The sequence below is a fragment of the Dipodomys merriami genome, unplaced genomic scaffold (genome assembly GCF_024711535.1).
Source record: "Dipodomys merriami isolate MVZ:Mamm:240054 unplaced genomic scaffold, mDipMer1.0.p SCAF_76, whole genome shotgun sequence".
Taxonomy (NCBI): domain Eukaryota; kingdom Metazoa; phylum Chordata; class Mammalia; order Rodentia; family Heteromyidae; genus Dipodomys; species Dipodomys merriami.
This window is the reverse complement of record NW_027206357.1, coordinates 658,259-679,513: the sequence shown is the minus strand read 5'-3', so window position 1 is coordinate 679,513 and position 21,255 is coordinate 658,259. Positions and strand designations below refer to the sequence as shown.

The following is a 21,255-nucleotide window of genomic DNA, read 5'->3' as shown; positions in this document are numbered from 1 at the left end:
GTCAGAAATTCAAGTTAGTAATGTAAATTTATTCTTAAAACCATACACAAAAAATACCATGATATAGTGTAAGAGAACCCACCATTGAACATATGAGCTTTAAGAGCTTTCTAATAGATCCATTATTTATTGGTACCCAACATTAGAAAAATGTATGAGGCATTGGTAAAATAGAAGTCCTTTGCATGACTACATACATTCCTTGTTTTTATAAGACACTTTCTTTCATCTAAAAAGTAGGCCTGTCTATTGTCTTCATGTGATTTTGATGATTGAAAGTGCTCAGTGAGAAGGTCAAAATGTGTTAGTAGTCCTTCACTATCAATTCTCACTTTCTTCTTGGAGAATAAAGTGATCAAATCAATAGTTCAGAATGGGCAAGCAATACTTCAGAATCATGCTTCCAGTGCAAGTGGATCACCAGTAAGAAATCATCAGTACCAATTTCCACAAAGTTTTGTCACAGATACAATCTCCCTGCCTTCTCTAGCTGCTTTACTGCCCTCTTATTCCTTCATTGTACAAGAAAAGTATGATTCAGCTGATTTCAGTCAGATCTGTTACTAGAACTAGAAAGGATTTATTTTACTGTCTGTAATTTGGTAAAGATATGTCTCTTTACGTAGGCTACTAAAAATGTATTTACTAACTTCAAGTAAATACATAAATTCGATTTCCATCTCTTTTAAAAAATAAAATTTTGTTTGTTCTACAAATTGATCAGAGGCATGGATTTTGTGGCTAGCTACGTCATTACACATCTGTCTCTTTCTTTCTCTCTCCCTTTCATGGTTCTCATAGATAATATGATTGCTCCATAATTATACTAATTTATTTTGCTTTTATATTTTTGGTTGTATCATTTCACTTTTTGCTCTGCCATTTCCCAAATCATTTATATAGAAGGCATTATTTCCTATTTTCTCATGCCTAGAATAAGCTGCACATGAAGACATCACTGGTCCTCATTTTCAGTGTGTACATTTGAATATGGAGGAATATCTTTGCTCTCCATCAATTCCCTACTCTCCAGTTAGAATAATTTCGAATAGTAAAATTGGAAAAAGAGAAAATAAATCATGGTGAATAAACAGTTGCAGAAAAGTCACCAGATATTTCTGACCAGTTCAACCAATGTGAACTATTAGGGAAATACATGGACACCTCATTCCCACTGGCACTCAAAGTCTCTGGTTAGGCAATTCTTAGGAATATGGGGAACAAGATGAAAAAGTAAGGAATGGTATCAATTGCAAGAAAAAATATTGGAGAAGGATCCAACCGTATTTCTTCATTGGGCTGCCGAAAATATTCAGCTTACTACAGTGCGGAGACTTCTTTCCCAAAAGGCTACTTATGTGAATAGTAGGGATGATGATGAGTATACCCCTCGTCGAGAAGCCTACGGTGGACACTTAGACATTGTCAGTGAGTTGGTGTCTCAAGCGGCACATGCAATAACTGTAGATGACTGGACACCCCTGAACAGTGCATATACGTGGAATAATAGCAGAGTAGCTTCTTTCTTACTTCATCATGATACAGATACCAATGCCCAAACTAAAGGACTCTTTTTAAAAAAAAAATTTTGGTCTGGTCGTGGGGCCTGAACTCTGGGCCTGGACGCTGTCCCTCATCTCTTCAGCTCAAGGCTACTGCTCTACCACTTGAGCCACAGCACCACTTCCCGCTTTTTTTTCTGCTTATGTGGTGCTGAAGAATCGAACCTAGGGCCTCATGTATGCAAGAAAAGCACTCTACCACTGAGCCACTTTCCCAGCCCAAATATTTTTGCTTGTTTGAATTTTGTTGTTGTTGTGGTTTTTTTTTTTTTTTTTTGGTCGGTCATGGGGCTTGAGATCTGGGCTCGGGTGCTGTCCCTCTGCTCTTCAGCTCAAGGGGAGTGCTCTACCGCTTGAGCCACAGTAACACTTCCCCAAACTAAAGGACTCTTGACACCCTTATATCTTGCTGTTGAGAATTGAGATAGCAAAGATACTCTGGATCGCCTTCTGTTGAACCATTATATAAATCCAGGCCTGAAGAACAACATAGAAGAAACTGTATTTGATATTTCCAAAAGGATAAGTATGTATCACTACCTCTATGAAGTTGTGAAAGACTGTACAAATTGTTCACCGAAGTCCTAATGGTCGGGTTAAGTTTCTTAAATTTCAAAAATGCAAGTCCATCTTTTGTGTCCCTACAAAATATTTTCACAATCCAAATAAGAGCAATATCTTTATTTTTTTTTTTGGTCGGTCATGGGGCTTGAACTCTGGGCCTGGGTGCTATCCCTGTGATCTTCAGCTCAAGGTGAGCCCTCTACCACTTGAGACACAACTCCACTTCCAGTTTTCTAGTGGTTTGTTTGAGATAAGAGTACCACAGACTTTCCTTCCCATGCTGGTTTTGAACCATGATCCTCAGATCTCAGTCTCCTGTGTAGCTAGGATTATAGGCATGAACCACCAGTGCCCAGCAGCACCAATATTTTACTGTAAAAATTCATGGATTCCGCGGAGTTCTTCCAAGTGAATTGCCTGCCTTGGATGGAAAAATGTATTCAATAGATTTGTAAACATGTATAATAATTTCTTCAAAGTTTGTGATTTTTTAATAAGAAATAATTTTAATTTACCTGTTGAAATGAGTAGTACAGAAACTAAAATATTTCTCGTGCTTGTCTGAAAAAGTATATTTTAAAATATTCTATATTCTATGTTTGCATCGTGTTCATAATTTATTTTCTCCTAGATATACTTTGAATTATATATTATTTTATAAAATATAGGTTCATTAATGTGTCCTTTCCGATTGCATTCCATATAGAAACAGTTTGATTCCTTTTTTTCTACGTCTTAATATTATTTTTCTTTGGGATAAAATGACAATGTTGTCTAATTTGAAAAGTTTTGTAAAGTTTATGCTATGTAAATGCCTTTCTGAGGTGATTTAATACACTGATGTCAAACTAAATTTAATTATATGAATTACGTGTATTGTTACACTTGTAATTTTGTAATCATCTTTTTAATCACTTTTTTTCATTTCTTGCATCTGAAGAATGAAAAATATGGAATACTTCTCAAATTTTCATATTATCCTTGTGCAAGTGCCATGTTAATCTCTGTATTGTAATTTGAGTATACGTGTTGCTGAAGCATATAGTATCCTCTAAATTTAATAGTTAATGATGCAATCTTTATACAGGCTTATATCTATGGGTGCCTACTTGTAACAAGGAAACCTTATTGTTCCTAACAATGCTATCGATCTTATTTCCCTAAAATTCTGTGAATAGTGGAAAAAATTATATTGATCAGTCGATTGTTCACATTTGCAAACTTTTTTTGCCAATGAGTATCTTAAGTCTTTTTATTTGGAATTTGATCATACTCTCTATTATTTATAGTTAGGTCCAAAGGTGATGGCTTTTTCAAGTACTTATTTATCCAACTTTGTGGACCTAATGGATTCAAAGTAAGCGTTGCTTAAGAGCTACTTCTAAACTTCTTCAGCTGACATTTTCCCAAATGAGGTGTTACTGGAACAAATGTCTACCTGAGCCTTTACCCTTCTTCCATGTGTGAACAGACCAACCAGAATACCTTACCCTGACAGCAAAGATTTTCTTACTAGAACAAAACTAATCTTGGTTACAAGGGATCATAGAGAGATGAACAGTTCAAACAGAACTGTTCAGACAAGAAGGTATTTTATCAAAATATAATTGTTTATTTTACCTTCCATTTAAAAGTAGCTAAAGCCAAGAAGGTGAAAAAATTGTTCGTATGCATGATTACTTAATGTCCTGGCCTGTCTGTAAGTTCCTGGCAGGAACTTACACTACTGCCTTTTTATCACCAAATATTTTCATAGTTGCAGGAGAAGTGCATATGTTTCTCCTCGTTATTAGGCATTAAATTGATAATGTTTTAATCACAGTGTTTCCTCTTGCCTCCATGCTGTAAATCTACAAATGATAAAGGTTTAGGTCTAACTGTATCAAACACTGAAGTAGAGATAATAGAATCATACTTTAAAACAGAGTTGCCTTTGATACAGTAACTACACCAGAACAATACAAAACGTGTGTCTTTTAATCATATTATATATAGTTATATATTTTATATTTATATGTGCTGATTTTATATTTCACACAATGAAACTTACTAGAATTAGTTGATAATTTGACAAATAAATTGATATTTATTTACTCCAATAAATAGAATTGGAATATAAATATTTAGGTTTCAAATATATATTAGACTAGAAAAAGTATCAATGCAATCTTTTTAGTATAAACTTGTGATACATTCAAACTGTTCTTGGTCTTCTGAATCCACATGATAAAAAAACAATATTTTCCTCTAATCTGTAATGATTTTACTCTGCTGCTCTGTTTATTTTTTTAACTCGCTTGTCCTAAAAGGTTTTTGTCCATATTTCTGAAGCATTCTTACTGATTATGCCCAAATTTTGCTAAGATGTCTAAAAAATATTATTCTTGTGCATTACCCATGGGTCCTAGGATCCCAAGGCCCAGTTACCTGCATCAGCAGATAATAGGGAGCCGAGGCGAGACTCAGCCCACTCCCTTGCAGCTTTGAGGTAACCACCCCAGACGGTGCTTGGCGGGACCCCTGGGCTGTGCGCGTGCACGAGCCAGGTAGAGCCCCCAGCCAATCCCATGACACCTGGTGATGGTGAAAGGCAGGCGACCAACAATAGAAAGACCCGCGTTCCGATTCTCCTATATAAGCGGCTGTGTTTCGGGTGCACGCTCTCTCGCGCCCAAGCTCTCCTACAACTAAAAGGCTCTCCAATAAAGCGTGATCTGAGAAGACTCCTGGTGTGGTGGTCGTTTTTCCTCGCTGGTCGAGTAGACGGTCACTACAACTGGTGCTGAAACCCGGGAACGAACCTGGGACGGGACCCGCGCGAGAGGCCGAATTGGAGCCAGAACTCAACACGCGGAGAGGAGACGTCGGTAAATATCCCCCGGTATGCTGTTCACTGTAGATTTAGATATTTATTGGTTGCTTGCATTGCTTCTTCCTTTGTGGCTTGTCTTTTTGATGATACGCACTTGCCTCGAGGAGGGAGGGTTTGATTTAATCCAGGAAGGATGCAAAGTACTAACGCGGCATCAGGATAGTCTATCAGAGTCAGCATACAGTAAGGGGGAGGAAAATAGGCCTAAAAGAAAAAGGGAAAAAAGACAAAAGGATCCTAAAGAATTAAAGCAAGAGGGGCTGCAGCCCTCACAAAAGGAGAAGGGTTTCAGAGAGGAGGGGGTCTCAAGGAGACCCCCGTGCCCTTCTTTAAAAGCAAACCGGTTCTCAGCCCTACATGTGGAAGGGCGGGACCAAGAATATAGTAATCTTGTGAGTGACTCAGAGGAAGAAATGTTAGAGGAGGAGGGAGAGCAGCTCAATCCAGCTGATAGTGAAGAGTTAGAAGAGGCTGCGGGGGAGCACGAGAAAGACAGATATGGAGGGTGGCGCCCCCTAGGGGTGGGAGTACCGCAGCAGCCAGGAAGAGGAAACGGAGCTGCCCCTCACCCGTCGGTCCCCCTGCCGTGCCCGGCAGGGAAGAGTCACTTTATAAAAGGCAGCACCTGGTCGCCATTAGCGGCCGCTTTTCCAGTCTTTGAAAAGCCAATTACTAATGAGAGAATTCTTGAGCCAGTTTCCTACTCCCAGTTAAAAGATTTAGTTGAGGCAGTAAGGACTTATGGAGTGACGGCCAATTATACCACTGCCTTGCTTCAAAGGCTAACTATTAATGCTATGATTCTGTGGGAGCAAAAACTGTTCAATATTTTCCTGAATTAGTGGCTAAACAGGCAATTTTGATCTGAGAAAAAAAAATAAAAATAAAATAAAAATAAAAATAAAAAAAAATAAGAGGCAATTTTGGGTATAAAGTATTGTTTGATGCACTTTGCAAAAATTCCAGATAAATTAATTATTCCATACACCCGTGAGCAAGTTGAAATTTTAGCAGCCACAATGGATATGTGGGCAATTCTTTTTTGCTCATTTCCAAATATAATTGATAATCATTATCCTAAGCATCCTCTGCTTGCCATAGTTAACAAAAATTTAGTGTATTTTCCTGTTGTCACTTCAAAGGAGCCCTTGGTTGATGCTCTAACCATCTTTACGGATGGATCAAAATCTGGACAAGGTGCCTTTTTTGTTCAAGGACACAAACAGCCGGTAGTCTTTAATTTTCGGCCGAATGTCCCACAGGCTGTTGAATGTTTAATTGTGCTTGAAGTTTTTAAAAGATTTGATCAACCTTTTAATTTATTTTCTGATTCATTATATGTTGTAAATGCCGTTGCTTCTCTTGAAGTTGCTGCTTCAGTTAAGCAGGCCAGTACAATTTCTAATGTTTTGTTACAGATTCAATCCCTTATCTTAAACAGAAAACATCCTTTTTATATTGGACATATTCGTGCCCACTCTATGTTGCCGGGCCCGATGGCAAAGTGTAATGATTTGGTGGACCAGGCAACTCGGGCTGTGGCTCTGGTCACTGCTGATCCTGTAGAATTGGCAAAAGACTTTCATAGATTGTATCATGTACCTGCTAATACCCTTAGGAAAAGATATAATTTGTCCAGGCATGTGGCAAGAGATATTGTTAAAGCCTGTAAATCTTGTGTTACCTTTCTTCATCCTCCCCATGTGGGGGTAAACCCCAGGGGGTTGAGACCAAACGCCCTGTGGCAAATGGATGTTACTCATCTGACGGAATTTGGTAAGTTGAAATATTTACATGTGTCTGTGGACACCTTTTCTGGTGTCATTCATGCCACACCTCTGGCAGGAGAAAAGGTGTCTCACGTCAGAATACACTGCTTAGAAGCTTGGGCAGCTTGGGGAAAGCCCCTTAGACTCAAGACGGATAATGGCCCTGCTTACACTTCCCATGGTTTTTGCGCCTTTTGTGCACAAATGCAGGTTGCCCACACCACCGGATTGCCCTACAATCCTCAAGGACAAGGTATAGTGGAAAGAGCTAATAGAAGCATAAAAGAAATGCTTCAAAAACAAAAAGGGGGAGTTGCTGAGTCCGCGTCCCCCAGGGAAAGACTTTCTCTTGCGCTCTTTACCCTTAATTTTTTAATTCTAAATGACAACGATCAGTTTGCCGCAGATCGGCATATGACAAGAGACTCCATGGATACTAAAGACATGGTTATGTGGAAGGATGTTATTAATAATAAATGGTATGGACCGGATCCGGTAATAACGAGATCCAGGGGAGCTGTTTGTGTTTTTCCACAGAGTCAAGAAGTACCTCACTGGGTGCCAACGAGACTGACCAGGCCGGTGGAGACTGCAGCAGAACCCGCTCTTGAAGATGCAGCTGATCTTCCTGCTGTTAGCAACAGTGCTAATAGCAATCCCTGTGATAGCTAAACCGATGATGCTGTGGGCTGTTACAATTTACTGACTGGATTGCCTCTGCGGTGTCCTTTTTCAAAGAGCGGGTGGGAGTCAGAATGTTTTTAGCCTGCTGCTTGGGAGGATGCGTGGTCTGCCTATGGTTGGTCTGTCTCCTTCGAGCCCAAACCAGAAGGGACAAGGTTGTTATCTCGCAAGCATTAGCTGCTTTGGAGAGTGGATCCTCACCCCAGATCTGGCTGTCGGCCCTAAGAGGCAGTTAAGCCTTACCATTCTGCATAGCCTTAGCACCCGAGGGATCAGGGGATCCCATTGCACCGGGACAGGTATGCAATTTGCAATTTGGGACAGGGTGCAAGGCAAGTGCACTGCACTTGAGGAGATGATTCTCATCTCCTCAAGAAGAGCATGCTGGGTTGCAAGTGGGTTGATGGCCAAGATCCCACCTCTGCAAAAAAGGCATCGGACGGGCCTGGTCATCACTGGGGAAGGCACGCCCCTCAGACGAAGGCCAGTGCAAGGTCCTAATGTTTTAGACAGAGGCCCAACCTCTACTCTTACCTGTTGCCATAAAACAAAGAAGGGGGAACTGTAGGGAGCCGAGGCGAGACTCCGCCCACTCCCTTGCAGCTTTGAGGTAACCACCCCAGACGGTGCTTGGCGGGACCCCTGGGCTGTGCGCGTGCATGAGCCAGGTAGAGCCCCCAGCCAATCCCATGACACCTGGTGACAGTGAAAGGCAGGCGACCAACAATAGAAAGACCCGCGTTCCAATTCTCCTATATAAGCGGCTGTGTTTCGGGTGCACGCTCTCTTGCGCCCAAGCTCTCCTACAACTAAAAGGCTCTCCAATAAAGCGTGATCTGAGAAGACTCCTGGTGTGGTGGTCGTTTTTCCTCGCTGGTCGAGTAGACGGTCACTACAACTTTTCACCAAGGCCCATGCAACATATCAACACAAAGTAATTGAAGACCCATCTCAATTTGAATTTCCTATATTTCAGGGCCCCAATTCCTTGAGTTGCAGGAATTAGCAGTAATCAATTGTGAAATGCAAGTCAACTTAAAATGAAGGATGCGATCACAAAATTTGAGAGAAAGTACTGTAATTCAAACATTCAACTTACAGATGACCAGCCCATATGAGTGAACAAGTTCACAAAGTGTCATGAGATTATATTTAATACTCCTCACCTATGATTAACGAAAGATTTTATTCCAACATTAGTGGGCCAAAAAATAGTTCCTAGAAGGATAGATCTATAATTGGTCTACCAAAGCCCGAAAACTTGACTTAGAGGTCAAATGTAATTCAGAAAAACATTTGAAGCACTAAGGAGTGCTTCAAAACACTGGGACTTCAGTACAACATGGTTCTATGGTATAAAAATGTCACTCTCAAACCAATGATAATCTAGATTTAATCTCCTGAAAGTTTATTCCTTTTCAAATAAACTTTTTTAAATCACTTTCGCCAAAATAACATTTGACAAGTTGATGATACTTAGTGACATTACAAGTTTTTCAAGTGTAGGGAGCAAGTTACAATAGAGTTGAATTATTTACACAGCACTAATGCCAAACATGTTCAACCATTCATTAAAGTGTAGAAATAGTACCACCCACAATTTGTGTTTTTCAGTATGGGCCTTTCAGAAATGTGTTTAATATGTCAGCCTCCTAATTTCAAACCCAAACGTTAGCTAATAAATTTCATCATTTAATAAGGTACATTTTAAACAATCACAAATAGTTGCCTTATGATATGTTATTTTTGTTTTCCCTCTGTCTAACATAGTAAGAAATATGACTTTAAGTCTTGAATATGGGTACTAATCAGAGATATGACAAACATAATATCTGTCTTCTATTTCTATCATATTCCTATCTAGGAATAAATTTTAAATTTCTTCTTTTTCCAAAACTTATAGGTAGTAGAAAATATTATTCCATGTAAAATAAAAGAATCACACCATTGTACAAAGCCATTTATAAAAATGCATAGTTAGGAATACATTCTAAGCCATTTTTTAACTTTCTTTTTGACTAAAGATTAATCTTTCAAAAGGTTGAGAAAAAATCAGGTTTAGGTGCTTCCCGTCTCCAGTCTTGCAAATTGTTGCTGCAGATGAATGAATTATGGAAATATAAGCTGACAGCATTTCAAGAATATGCAGGATTCAAACTCCATGGAATGTATATAAACCTTTCAAAGTATTAATAGACAGTTTAACAGAATGACTATCAGGAAGTTGAAACCAAAGAGGAATTATAGTAAAGACATAGAATGAATGAAAAATGAACAAGGAGCAAATACAGCTAGAATACTGAATGTATACATATGATGAAGGAAGTGGTCAATTGGAAATAAATCTTGGAGAAAGTGTTGGTTGAGAATGATAGAAGGAGTGACTCTGATCTAGGAGCATTGGACAATTAGATTGATATATTTAATTGTAACACAATTGCACAAACTTTTAAAATTCAGTTAAAAAACACAACTAGAAACAAAAACACACAAAAATCACAACCAAACAGCAATCTCTAGAGAGTAGGAATATGACCACTCAAAATTTTAATCAGTTAATGAAGGGCAGTCTTGGGAAAAGCAAACAAACCTGTTCAAAGAGGGAAGTTTGGGATAGGAGAGAATTTTGAATAGAATTAAATAGATTGTCTAAGGTTATAAATCACCTATATTTGCTGCATACAGTATCTTACTTCTACGAGTTTTCTGTCTGAACTGGATAATCCAGTCCTGAGACACACTTGGTAGCTTGTGAGGTAGAATGAAAGAAACAAGATCAAGAACCCAGTACTCCACTGGAGAGAAAACAATCCTCTATATTTTCTCTAATCGCTCTTCACTATTCTTTCTTCATACTTTTAAGTCAATTGATTTTGAATTATATTTTTCCTTCTTTCTTCTGGCAAAGTAATTGGTCAAAGTAATTTCATCAAATATTATTTGTCATTTTCTTCTTTCATGCTGTTTAATTGGCCAAGTGAGTCCATAAAACTTCCCTCTTGTTTTTGGTTGCCATGAAACAACATCTATGTTAATAAGGAGAAATCTAATGTAAAACTTTGTCTCTAGAAAACAGTCCAAGAGGCTGTGATCACAAATATTTGGCTATATATATGTTTCTTTTACCTTGAAAGTCTTCTTGTGTCTAAAGTGCCCACCAAAATATGTACTCCATCATTTGTTGGTTCAATCAGAATTGTCTAACCTCAAAGATATATTTTGCTAAGAAGATGCTTAGAGGAAACCAAAAAATACTGCACTTTTTATCTTCTAGCTTAAGATTCTCCTTAGATACCATATCAGGAACAGTGAAGTTATTCTATGCAAAATTATTTTAATAGATTATTTTTCTCTTGGTTTTGCATTTGTTCACAAAGATGTATGGAGGAGAATAGAGTTAAATCACCCATACCTTGGAAGAAAGTGTCTGTTACAAAAGGAAAATGTTTCTATGTCCTACTTCTATGTCCTACTCTTAGCTCTTGCCAGAGTTCCAATTAATCACAGCTTCTTGGCTTCCAGTCTTGTGAAGCTGAACGACCATACGGGCTCCACCACTGTTACATCTTCATTATTTCTCTTTTAAAACTCTTCAAGTTGCCTCATTTGGATGTGGAATGTATTTTCATGTCTTCACTCAATCAGTTCTGCATTGTAGTGAGCCGAATGGGCTCTGTAAAATCACTTTAGGGAGTAAAAATACTAACACAATTTACATCAAAAAGTTTTGGCCTCCCTTCACTGCTGAAGTCAATACGGTTAGATAAGGCTTCTAAGAAAAATTTTATTATTAATTTTTCCATTTGCTTAATTCTTTTCTGAACTTTTTGGCATATGTAATAAAAGAAGTCTTCACTACCTCATATTAATAAGAATATTATTTTTTGTGAGCCACTAAGAAATGTGAAATCATTGGTTTGAAGTATCCAATCAAATTTTTTTCTGTGTTTCACTGCTTCACGTCCAGAGACATTGTGGAAAGTGTTACAAACAGAAATGTGTAATCCCAAAACCTTCTTTCATTGTGGAGGGCAATTTCTCCCTAAATATTTTGACTCAAATTATCTTTTTCAGAGAATTACTGTTTGGTAATTAAAGGTAAATTCACAAATTTTGATGCCTTATTTTTTTAAGAACTTTTAACTTAAATTCCAATACAACCTTCTTTCAAACAGTGAGAATATAGTTCCTGGGTAATGACAATTCCAAGGGAACCTACAGGATTTACAGCAAGGTTTCTGAGGTTTGTTTGTTTAGTTTGAAAAATAGCGCCATCTTCATCCACATTGCTCCCTCTCTACTAAGTCTCCTTGGATTTCTTTGCATGAAAGCCTATTCTTCCAGGCAATTTAAAATTTTCTTAATAGGCTAAGTTATTAAAAATTTTGAACTATTAAATTTTACCTGTCATAAATTTAAAACTGTTGAAAATCCTTTATCAGAACCGCAAATTCACCAATCCTAATTCCACCTTTACCATCAAAATGTTAACATGCTGTTTTCATGATATAGTATCCATGCAGCTATTATTTTCCAGTGGCTTTGTTATGCATATATGTAACCATATTAGCTGATGCTAAGCAAAATGAATTCCAAGATATGGAACCAGATTTTTTTTCATTTGTGGTTGTTGTTTTTGATGAACTATGTGATTTCTGTTTTCTTTGGGATTTTCCCCTATGGTTTATCCCTGCTGTATGGTGAGACAATGGTGAGCATAATGGTGAGACAAAGGACAAAAGGCAAACCAATGCAATAGGAATATTCACAAGAGAATATGTTGGAAATGTACTTTACAAATTGTGAGGGGTGAAGCGGTGAAGGAAAACTGTGAGAAAAATGAGGGAGGGTTCACAAGTTTGAAATGTTTTTCATTCACTACCTTACAATTACTGTAACCTCAGTGGACATCAATTTGTTAATAAAATTGAAAAAATAAGCTGCGTAAAATGTAATTTTACTGTATTGGCACAGTAAATATTATTCTTTATGTAGTAACATTTTAAAAATCAATACTATTTGGCTTCTAATTTGAATTAATAACCCCTTATTTATCAGAGGTTCATCAACTTGAACGTTATCCAACTAGACAATATTTTCACAATATACTTGCCAAATTTTTCAAAAAAAGTATAAATTTAGTACTTTCTCATTCTAAAACAGAAAACAGGGTCTGGGAAGATGGCTCAGTGGTAGAGCGCTTGCCTTGCATGCCTGAGGCCCTGGGTTCGATTTCTCAGCACCACATAAGCAAAAAGAAAAAAAACCAGAAGTGGTGCTGTGGCTCAAGTGGTAGAGCGCTAGCCTTGAGCTGAAGAGCTGAGGGACAGCGCCCAAGCCCAGAGTTCAGGCCCCGTGACCAGACCCAGTTTAATACTATGGAAACCCATAATTTTAAAAGTAAGTAAGTTTTTAGGAGGACAGAATATATGTGTTCTTCAAAATTCCTATGACTAACAACTACTCATTTTTAAATTCTCAACATTCCTAAGAGATTCAAAACAGTACCTGTTTGCAGGTTATGTAATTCTGCAATAGATGCAGTTTCCAATGGGGTGTTACAGATTGAGAAGTAAACAGAAAAATAGCCACATTCTTGTAGAGGATAAAACTGTGAAGCATGTGTAATAATTAATTCTTCAAGAGTAAGCAATTGTTTATAAGAGTAAGCTATTATGTCTATGACCATCAATCCCAAGATTTATACCATAAAGTCATCCTAGCCCAACAGTTTTCAACTTGTAAGGGACACCTTAAAATTCCTTAATTCACATCATGAATACCTTATCTCTATTTTGAAAAAATACTACACCTCTGCTAATGTGACACCCTCCTTGTTCTGAAAAGAACACCACAGTACATTGATCTGCATCATTTTTCCTCCACTGGTATTCTTGAGATCAGAACACTTGCAAATATTATTTATATTTAGACTTTTTTAACTATCATAGATATTCAGTATGCTAAGATAGGAAAATTATGATTCAAAGCCTTCACAGACAGGAAGGTTTCTTAGAATTTTATCTCCAAAAAACTTCTCTGCAAAAGCCAGAATTAAGTGGCACTGAGGTTGAAGTGGTAGGGCATGAGCCTTGAGCATAAACAGGATCAGAGACCCTGTCTATGCCAAGCGTTCAGGATGAACCAATAAAAAAAACCAAAATTGAAAACAAACCCCAAACCTAGCATTTTTCTCCATATATACAGAGGCACGTAAATAAGGAAATGGCTTCCTGTGGTACATATAGGTAGAAGAAAGAAGATATCTCACAATTACTCTCTTCACACCATATTAAACCAAACCTTAAAAAATTGGTTTTTCTAAATGTATAAATTAATGTCATCCATTTTTGGCAACTCTGTCTAGATTATTCATATTAACATGGTATACATGAACTCTGTGAATTATCTATTAACTATGTTCTAATTATAACTGTCGTGAAAGAATATCTAGGCAAATAGAATGCCAGAATTATTTGTGAATTTTTCAATTAATTCCTCTTCTTTAAAAGAATTTTGTAGTATCCTATAGAATATGAAATTACAAACAAATCCGCAAATATATATTTAAATCTAAATTCTAATTTAACAAGGTCTACAAAGTCCTACATTACACGAACTTTGCTATTTCTCTAGACTTAAGCTTTTGTAATCCTTCAAAATTTATTTGGAATCCAACAGAATGAGAGATGGGAATCATGAGCTATTTTGCATCTACGAATGTTCTGTAATGATGAGAACATTTAAAACACAAGTGAGGATATGTATGAGGTGCATTCAATAGGAAACTTGACTTCTCAATACATAATGACAAAATTAGGCCAAACTTCCAAACTGTGTATTCCTTTCTTGTTGTTTGGTTTGTTTTACTGAGACAAAAGTATTCTATCTGGTCCAGAGAAGGTATCGTTATGTAATTCCACTCTCTAATCTCTTGTCTGAGTGCTAGAATTCCAGGCTTGTATCACATTTCCCTGCCATAGTTTGTTTATTTAATCTAGAAACAGACTAGAAATTCTGAACTTCTCCTATGATTTTATCCACTAGACTGACTGCTCAGACTGTTTATGTACTATTTTCAAAGGTATTTTAACATTTGACACAGGATATGAACATTTTCAGATGCACCTGAAGGCTTCCCTGATTCATTCCACTATGTATCCTATCCCGTTAAGAATGATTGCTTGACTCTCTTACTAGCTCTGGTCCCTACCTATGTAATATTCTCAACTTCTGGGGGAAAGTTCACTTGAGGGCTTTCTAATATTAAAAATTATCACTTAATTCTTGTCTTACTCAGGACCTATTTTCTATTGTTTTCTAACTTTTCTACATATTCTGAGAGTTGTTTCATTTGTGTATTTTTGTGTGCACCTATAAGTGCCTCTGTGTGTATGTGTATGTTTGTATGTATGTATGTATGCAAAAACTTAAAGCTGTAATTCAGCAATCTTGCTCGTGCCTGGTATCCCAGCTTTGGCTGGTTAATTATAGGTAGTGTCTCAAAGCCTATACTGTCCAAGCTGGATGCAAATTGAACTTCCCAGACTCCTTTACATTCTTAGGTTTTATTTTTCCAGGAGTATCAACTTTTAAACTTCAAACACTTTTGTGAGTGTAAAGTCTAACTGTAGCGCAGATTTTTAACTCAAGAATTCATATAAAGATAGATGAACATATACATTACATATCCTGAGTGTACACTGTTAGAAATGTGATCATAAACCAAGTTGTTGTGAGATCTGAGGATTGGGTTTTAAAGTCAGCACGGGTAGGAAAGTCCTGGAGACTCTTTTCTCCAATAACTACCAGAAAACTGGAAGTGACACTGTAGCTAACATGGAAGAGCACTAGCCTTGAGCTGCGTTTCAGAGGGAAAGCGCCCTTTCCCATATTTCAAGTGCCACGAAAAACAACAACAATAAAAAAGGAATATAAGAAAAGGAAAGAAAAAGAAATGTGATCTTAGCCACCAGGTTCATTGTTAGTATAATTCCTGTTCCCTCAAGATAGACTCTTTTTTTCCAGTTGTCTATTCTCCCATATGTGACTTGCATTGGAAACAGAATCATTCTTCCATTCTCCTTTTTGCACATTTACATGATTAGCAAGCGTGATTTAGAAAGGGAGTGGCCTCATGCTTCATGTTCCATTTAGGGGTAATGCTTTCTCTATATCACTCCCATAAATCTACATACGGGACTTGGCTTTATTGTTTCAATTTTTTATTTGTAGAGTCTTGTATATTGTATTGAACACTTATACATAAACACAGAAATTCTTTTTCTCCTATTATTGCTATTCTTTCTTTTACTGTTAACTCATGTACAGTTGGGAAATTAATGCACAGCATATAGACTCACAAAAAATGATCTGAGAACCTTCTTACCATTTAAAATTCACCTTAATTTACAGAGCACATGAGAAGTTTGAACAAAATATTCTCATGGATAATGTATTTATAAGCAATTTAAATTGCATTTGTCTTTACTAAGTTGTCTCTGAAACACGTGTTACCTCATGTCCAAAAGTGTCTTTGTGCTATTTCAATGAAGCCAGAAAACATTCATTTTTTTCTGGAGCAGCACCATAAATTGTTACTAGAAGTAAGTGGAAGTAACTGTTACTGGATGTGGAAACTGATCCCAGGAGAGGAAGTTAACATAGAGAAATGACAAAGTTCTAGTTAACTATTGCGTTCCTTTGTACTGTACAAGAAAAGAATCCTAGGCTGGAAAGAAACTCTGTCCCTGACTTTTTTGAGTGTGTCCTTTACTCATATAAAACTTGTCTGTAAACTTCTGGTTGAGAGAATTGCAAAAGGAAACCATATGCCATTTGAAGGCAGGCATAGAACAAAAGGAAGTAACTTTGTTTTAAAAGTTTTCTACTGCAAAGAAGCAAAGACATGGAGGTTTTAAAGTGTCTTATGGATGGATGTTTCACTCCTGAGATGATTCTCTTGTTGCAGGAATCAGTTTTCAATTCCTTTAGTCTGGTCTTGAGTTTTCCATAGCAATAAGAATTCCAAAAAAGCAGGATCCAGTGAGTATGATCAGCAAAAGCAGCCTCTTCTCGGACTACCACTATTTTAAGGAGAGTCCCAAAGAAATACCCAGGGTTTGTTTTGTTTGCTTGTTTGTTTAGTTTGTGCTGGTTCTGGGGTTTAAACTTAGAGACTGGCCCCTGTCCATGAACAGTTGTCTTTCTTTCCTACCTGGCCCAAACCTAGTACTCCACTGCTTGAGCCAAAACTCCACTTGTGGCTTTTTTGGTGTTTAATTACAGATAAGTGTTTGACAGACTCTCTTGCCTGGGTTGGCTTTAAACTAAGACAGTAAGAAAGCTAAGTGACATCGACTCTATGGACTTCTCTTTTGAACCAAGAAATATTAGATGAAGTTTATTATAAAGCTAATATTTGACAATTTTTAAAGAAGAGAATATGTTTAGCAAAGAAGCCATAACAAATAACTCAGTAAAAGTAGGTGCACTACTAAATCATTTGGGAAGATTACTATTGACTTCATCATTCCTTTGGGGGAAACTTAAACCTATATTTGCACTTTTTTGTTGGTTGTGGGTATTGAACCTTGATCCTGGGCACTGTCTCTCAGCTCTTCAGCACAACTTGAGCACTCTACCACTTTAGCTACAGCACAACTTCCGGGTTTCTGGGGTTAATTGAAGATAAGTTTCATGGACTTTCCTGACCAGGCTGGCTTTGAACCACAATCCTCTGGACTCAACCTCCTGTGTAGCTAGAATTACAGGCATGAGCCAACAGCACCCTGCTCATATTTGCATTTATGTGCATTAATGTCATTATGTAGACAAAGAATGGAAATATGAACCATATGATGTGACATTGCAGCTTTTCAGAATAATTAAGGTAGCAATAAATATGTCCTCCTTTTCCATTTTGTTACATAAATGACTCATGAGCTATGGGACTCTTACATTAGCATCCTCTTTCATCTTTGTAGGTGTATTTAGTATTAGGAAATGTTCATAGATAAATACAGCAAGACAGATTTTTAGAAAGCAAAGGAGATCAGGTATAAAAGATCAGCATAGAAGGAGATACATTCATCACTCAGAGATTAAGAACTAGCCTAGGAGATTTTGAATGCCAAAGGCAATGAGGAATAAGCCTAGTTGATAACTACTTCTTTAATAAGCAAAAATGGTTCCCTAGAACGGTTTCTGCTATACCTTAGTTACTATCATTTATTCTTTCCATCTGGAGTTATTCCTTCTCTTCTGTCACAACTGTTAATTAGCCTCTGCCTTTTTGGTAAGATGACTGGCCAAAATAGTTTCTGAATCTCACTTACACTATCCTTCACATTGTGATTAGAAGTAACCCCACTCAAAAGCCTGGAATCTTTGAATTTCCAGAATTAATCTTCACCTGACATCTAAGCACATTCCTAGCATTAATTGCCGTGACCTAATGAACAAAACATTTTTTCAACACAGTATCCTAACATAGGTAAAGTACATGTATTAGGAACTATTGTCAGGTATCAGTATGGAAGGTGCAATTATATATTCCAAGTATGGGTTCTTTATTTCGCATTTACTAACTAAATGTTCATTGTTGTTGTTGCTGTTGTTTTGGCAGTCCTGGGGCTGAAACTCGGTGCTTGGGAATTATTCTTCAGTGTTTTTTTTCCCTCAAGGCTAACCCTCCACCACTTGAGGCACAGGAACACTTCCAGGGTTTCCTTTTCAATTTATGTGGTACTGAGGAATTGAACCCAGGGTTTCATGCATGCTAGGCAATCACCATACCATGAAGCCACATTCCCAGAACCATAAATGACTTTCTTAAGATGGCATTACATTTTCATTCTATAACTCTGCATCATAATTTTAGCCAGGAATTTTTGCTAGAAAAGAGCATTGAACAGAGTACTGAGTCCAGTAAGGCTAGATGGACAATGGATAACTGTCACAGTGTAGCTAGGGTACAGAGGGACTTACCTCATGGAGCTGGTACCACAGACTGAGCAAGACAGCTCCTGACCCACAGCCTACCTCAAGAATGAGAGGACCAACTTGGTTCCAGCCACATGGAGATGCTGGGCCACCTCCTCCAGCACCCATTGAATAAGTTCCTGAGAGAGAAAGCGAAAGAAAGAAGGTCAGAATTACACTTAAGCCAGGTGATGGTGGCTCAGGCCTATAACCCTAAGTACAATGAAGACTGAGATATGAAGGTTGTGTTTTATAGCCAGCCCGGGCAGGAACACCTGTGAGACTCTTATCTCCAAAGAACCACCAAAAAACTGGAAGTGGTGCTGTGAATCAAGTGGTAGAGTGGTAGCTTTGAGCTGAGGAGCTCAGGGAGCTGCCCTAGGCCCAAAGTTCAAGCCCCATGACTGAAAAGAAGTGGACTTCCCACCACAAGAAGTGGACTGAATAGCACCCATTGTCCTAGGGAGCATGGCAGAGAAGTCAGGCTGAGCTTCCTGTCAGCTGGGAGTCATTTATAGGTCACCAGGCTTCTCTGTGCCTCAGTTTCTCCAGCTTCAAAACTGAACGAAGTGAAGGATCCCGTTACTCATGGGGATAGAGTAATAAAGAAAGAGAACCAATGACTGAGCAGGTCACTACATATCTACCATCCCAACTACAGAAGAACGGGCCTCGTGGCTAAGGCCTGTCACAGATAGGAGGACCATGATCCAGCCCAGAATGAGCATGTATTAATTCTCCATCTCAGAAATTCCCAAGACAGAAAAGCTTGACTCGCATGGTAGAAGACTTGACTGGCAAGCCTAATGCCTTGAGGTCAAACCCTAATATACCAAAAAGAACCAGAGTCCCAGTGCCAGAGACTCATGCCTATAATACTAGATACTCAGGATGCTGAGATCTGAAGATCACAGCTCAAGATTTAAAATAGGGTTGGCCTCGCACATCAGACGGCATTATGAGAAGACCCAGAGTCTGACCTATGCTGTTGCGCTCCATACTAGCAGAACTCATATCCTTACTAAGAGTTGGCCATGCTCTCTGTCCTCCTGGGAAGCCATTCCCCGCAGGCCACACTCCCAGGTCCTCCCAATCTCCAAATGCCACCAACCAGGCCCAAGGGAGTACACAGCTCCATTGCACACAGATCCCTTGTTCTTGTAATTTAACTGTGCTGTGTCCCCTTCAAGCCTCTCACCCTTCCAGGCCCCCAGACCTCAGCTGTGAAGCCCATACATGCCCCAAAGATAGCAGGTAGAAGTTACCAAAGTATTCGGCCTCCTTGTTACAACCCACTTCTACACACACACACACACACACACACACACACACACACACACACACACACACACACACACACACACACACACACACACACACACCACACACACACACACACACACATCCAGACAGGTGACAGAAGACTCCTCCATGCAGCACACCTGCAATTTGCCAACTGATCACTCACCTGAGCACAGTCAGGCTGTATAAGGACAAAGATTATCTCTCTGTCTCTCTGTCTCTGTCTCTGTCTCTCTGTCTCTCTGTCTCTCTGTCTCTGTCTCTTTCTCTCTCTCTGTCTCTTTCTCTCTCTCTTTCTCTTTCTCTCTCTCTCTGTCTCTCTGTCTCTCTGTCTCTCTGTCTCTCTGTCTCTGTCTCTCTGTCTCTCTGTCTCTCTCTCTCTCTCTCTCTCTGTCTACAGGTGAAAGTTTGACTGAGCACAGAAGACAAGGGTTCACACAGCAAGGGTGTCTATCTTCTGCATCCACCTCCTCCCATCCTCAGAAAAAAAGGAAAAAAAACCCAGAAGGCAGGTGTAGACATGCTGCTCCCCACCTCTGACTAAAGCCACTGGGTTCCCACCAGGGAGTGGAAGGGCACAGATGTGCTGCTGTGTGGTTCCCACTGCTCCAGGCCAGGGGATCTTTGGCGCCCCCTCCTCACCCAACCTGCACCCAACCTGCATCTCCCCGTATCCTGGACACTAGCCGCTGGGGATAGGGGTGGCATCCTCGGGTCAACCCCCACCCCCACCCCTGGGGAACATTTGTGGCAGGGCGTGGGCCAGACTGTGGGGCACAGGGGAGGCGTGGTCCCAGTCGGAGGGGAGGTAGTGGTGTCAACAAACAGAGTGAATCAAGGTGCTACTGAGCAGCAAGGAATGTGGGCGTGGCCACCATTCTTGTATCCCATTGGTCAGAAAGAACCATGAAACAATAGAGGTGTGGCTGGAACCTTCTGATGCAGGCAGAATGGGTGGAGTCAAAATGAAGGCAGCCCCTTTCCCAGGGAACTCTGTCCAATCCAGTTGAGGACAAGAGAGTGACCCACTTTAGCTGGATGGCTGCACACATTGTTGTGTATGTCTGTTTGTTCCCAGACTTGAACTCAGGATCTGGGCACAATCTGTGAGTTGTTTTTGATCAAGGCTAGCTCTCTAAGACTGGAGCCACATGGCTTTACTTCTGCCTTTGATTGCACAAGTTGGACAGGAGTCTCAAGGATTTTCCTGCCTAGGGTGACTTTGACCATGATCTTCCTTTCACAGCCTTGTAAGTTTTAAGGAGGACTGCTGAGAGCCACTGATGCCTGGTTTTGCTGATGTTCTTGGACAGACCTTTGAGTTCCCTATCCTAAGGTTTAAGTGGTAGGAGCTGGAGCCCACAGCTTGAATCCTGGTCCTGACACCAACAAATGGCAGGAGATCCTATGAAACTCATTCCTATTCATATGATTACCAAAGGAATGTGATGTATGTCATGATTAAATGGGCAGTACTTGAATGATTCGAGGATAAAATTATACACAATTACATAATAGG

General features: G+C 39.0%; 1 pseudogene; it reads right to left on the bottom strand.

Moving 5' to 3' along the window:
• Positions 1–3,070: 3,070 nt before the first annotated feature.
• LOC138818445 (U6 spliceosomal RNA) lies at positions 3,071–3,167 on the bottom strand (annotated as a pseudogene).
• Positions 3,168–21,255: the final 18,088 nt, after the last annotated feature.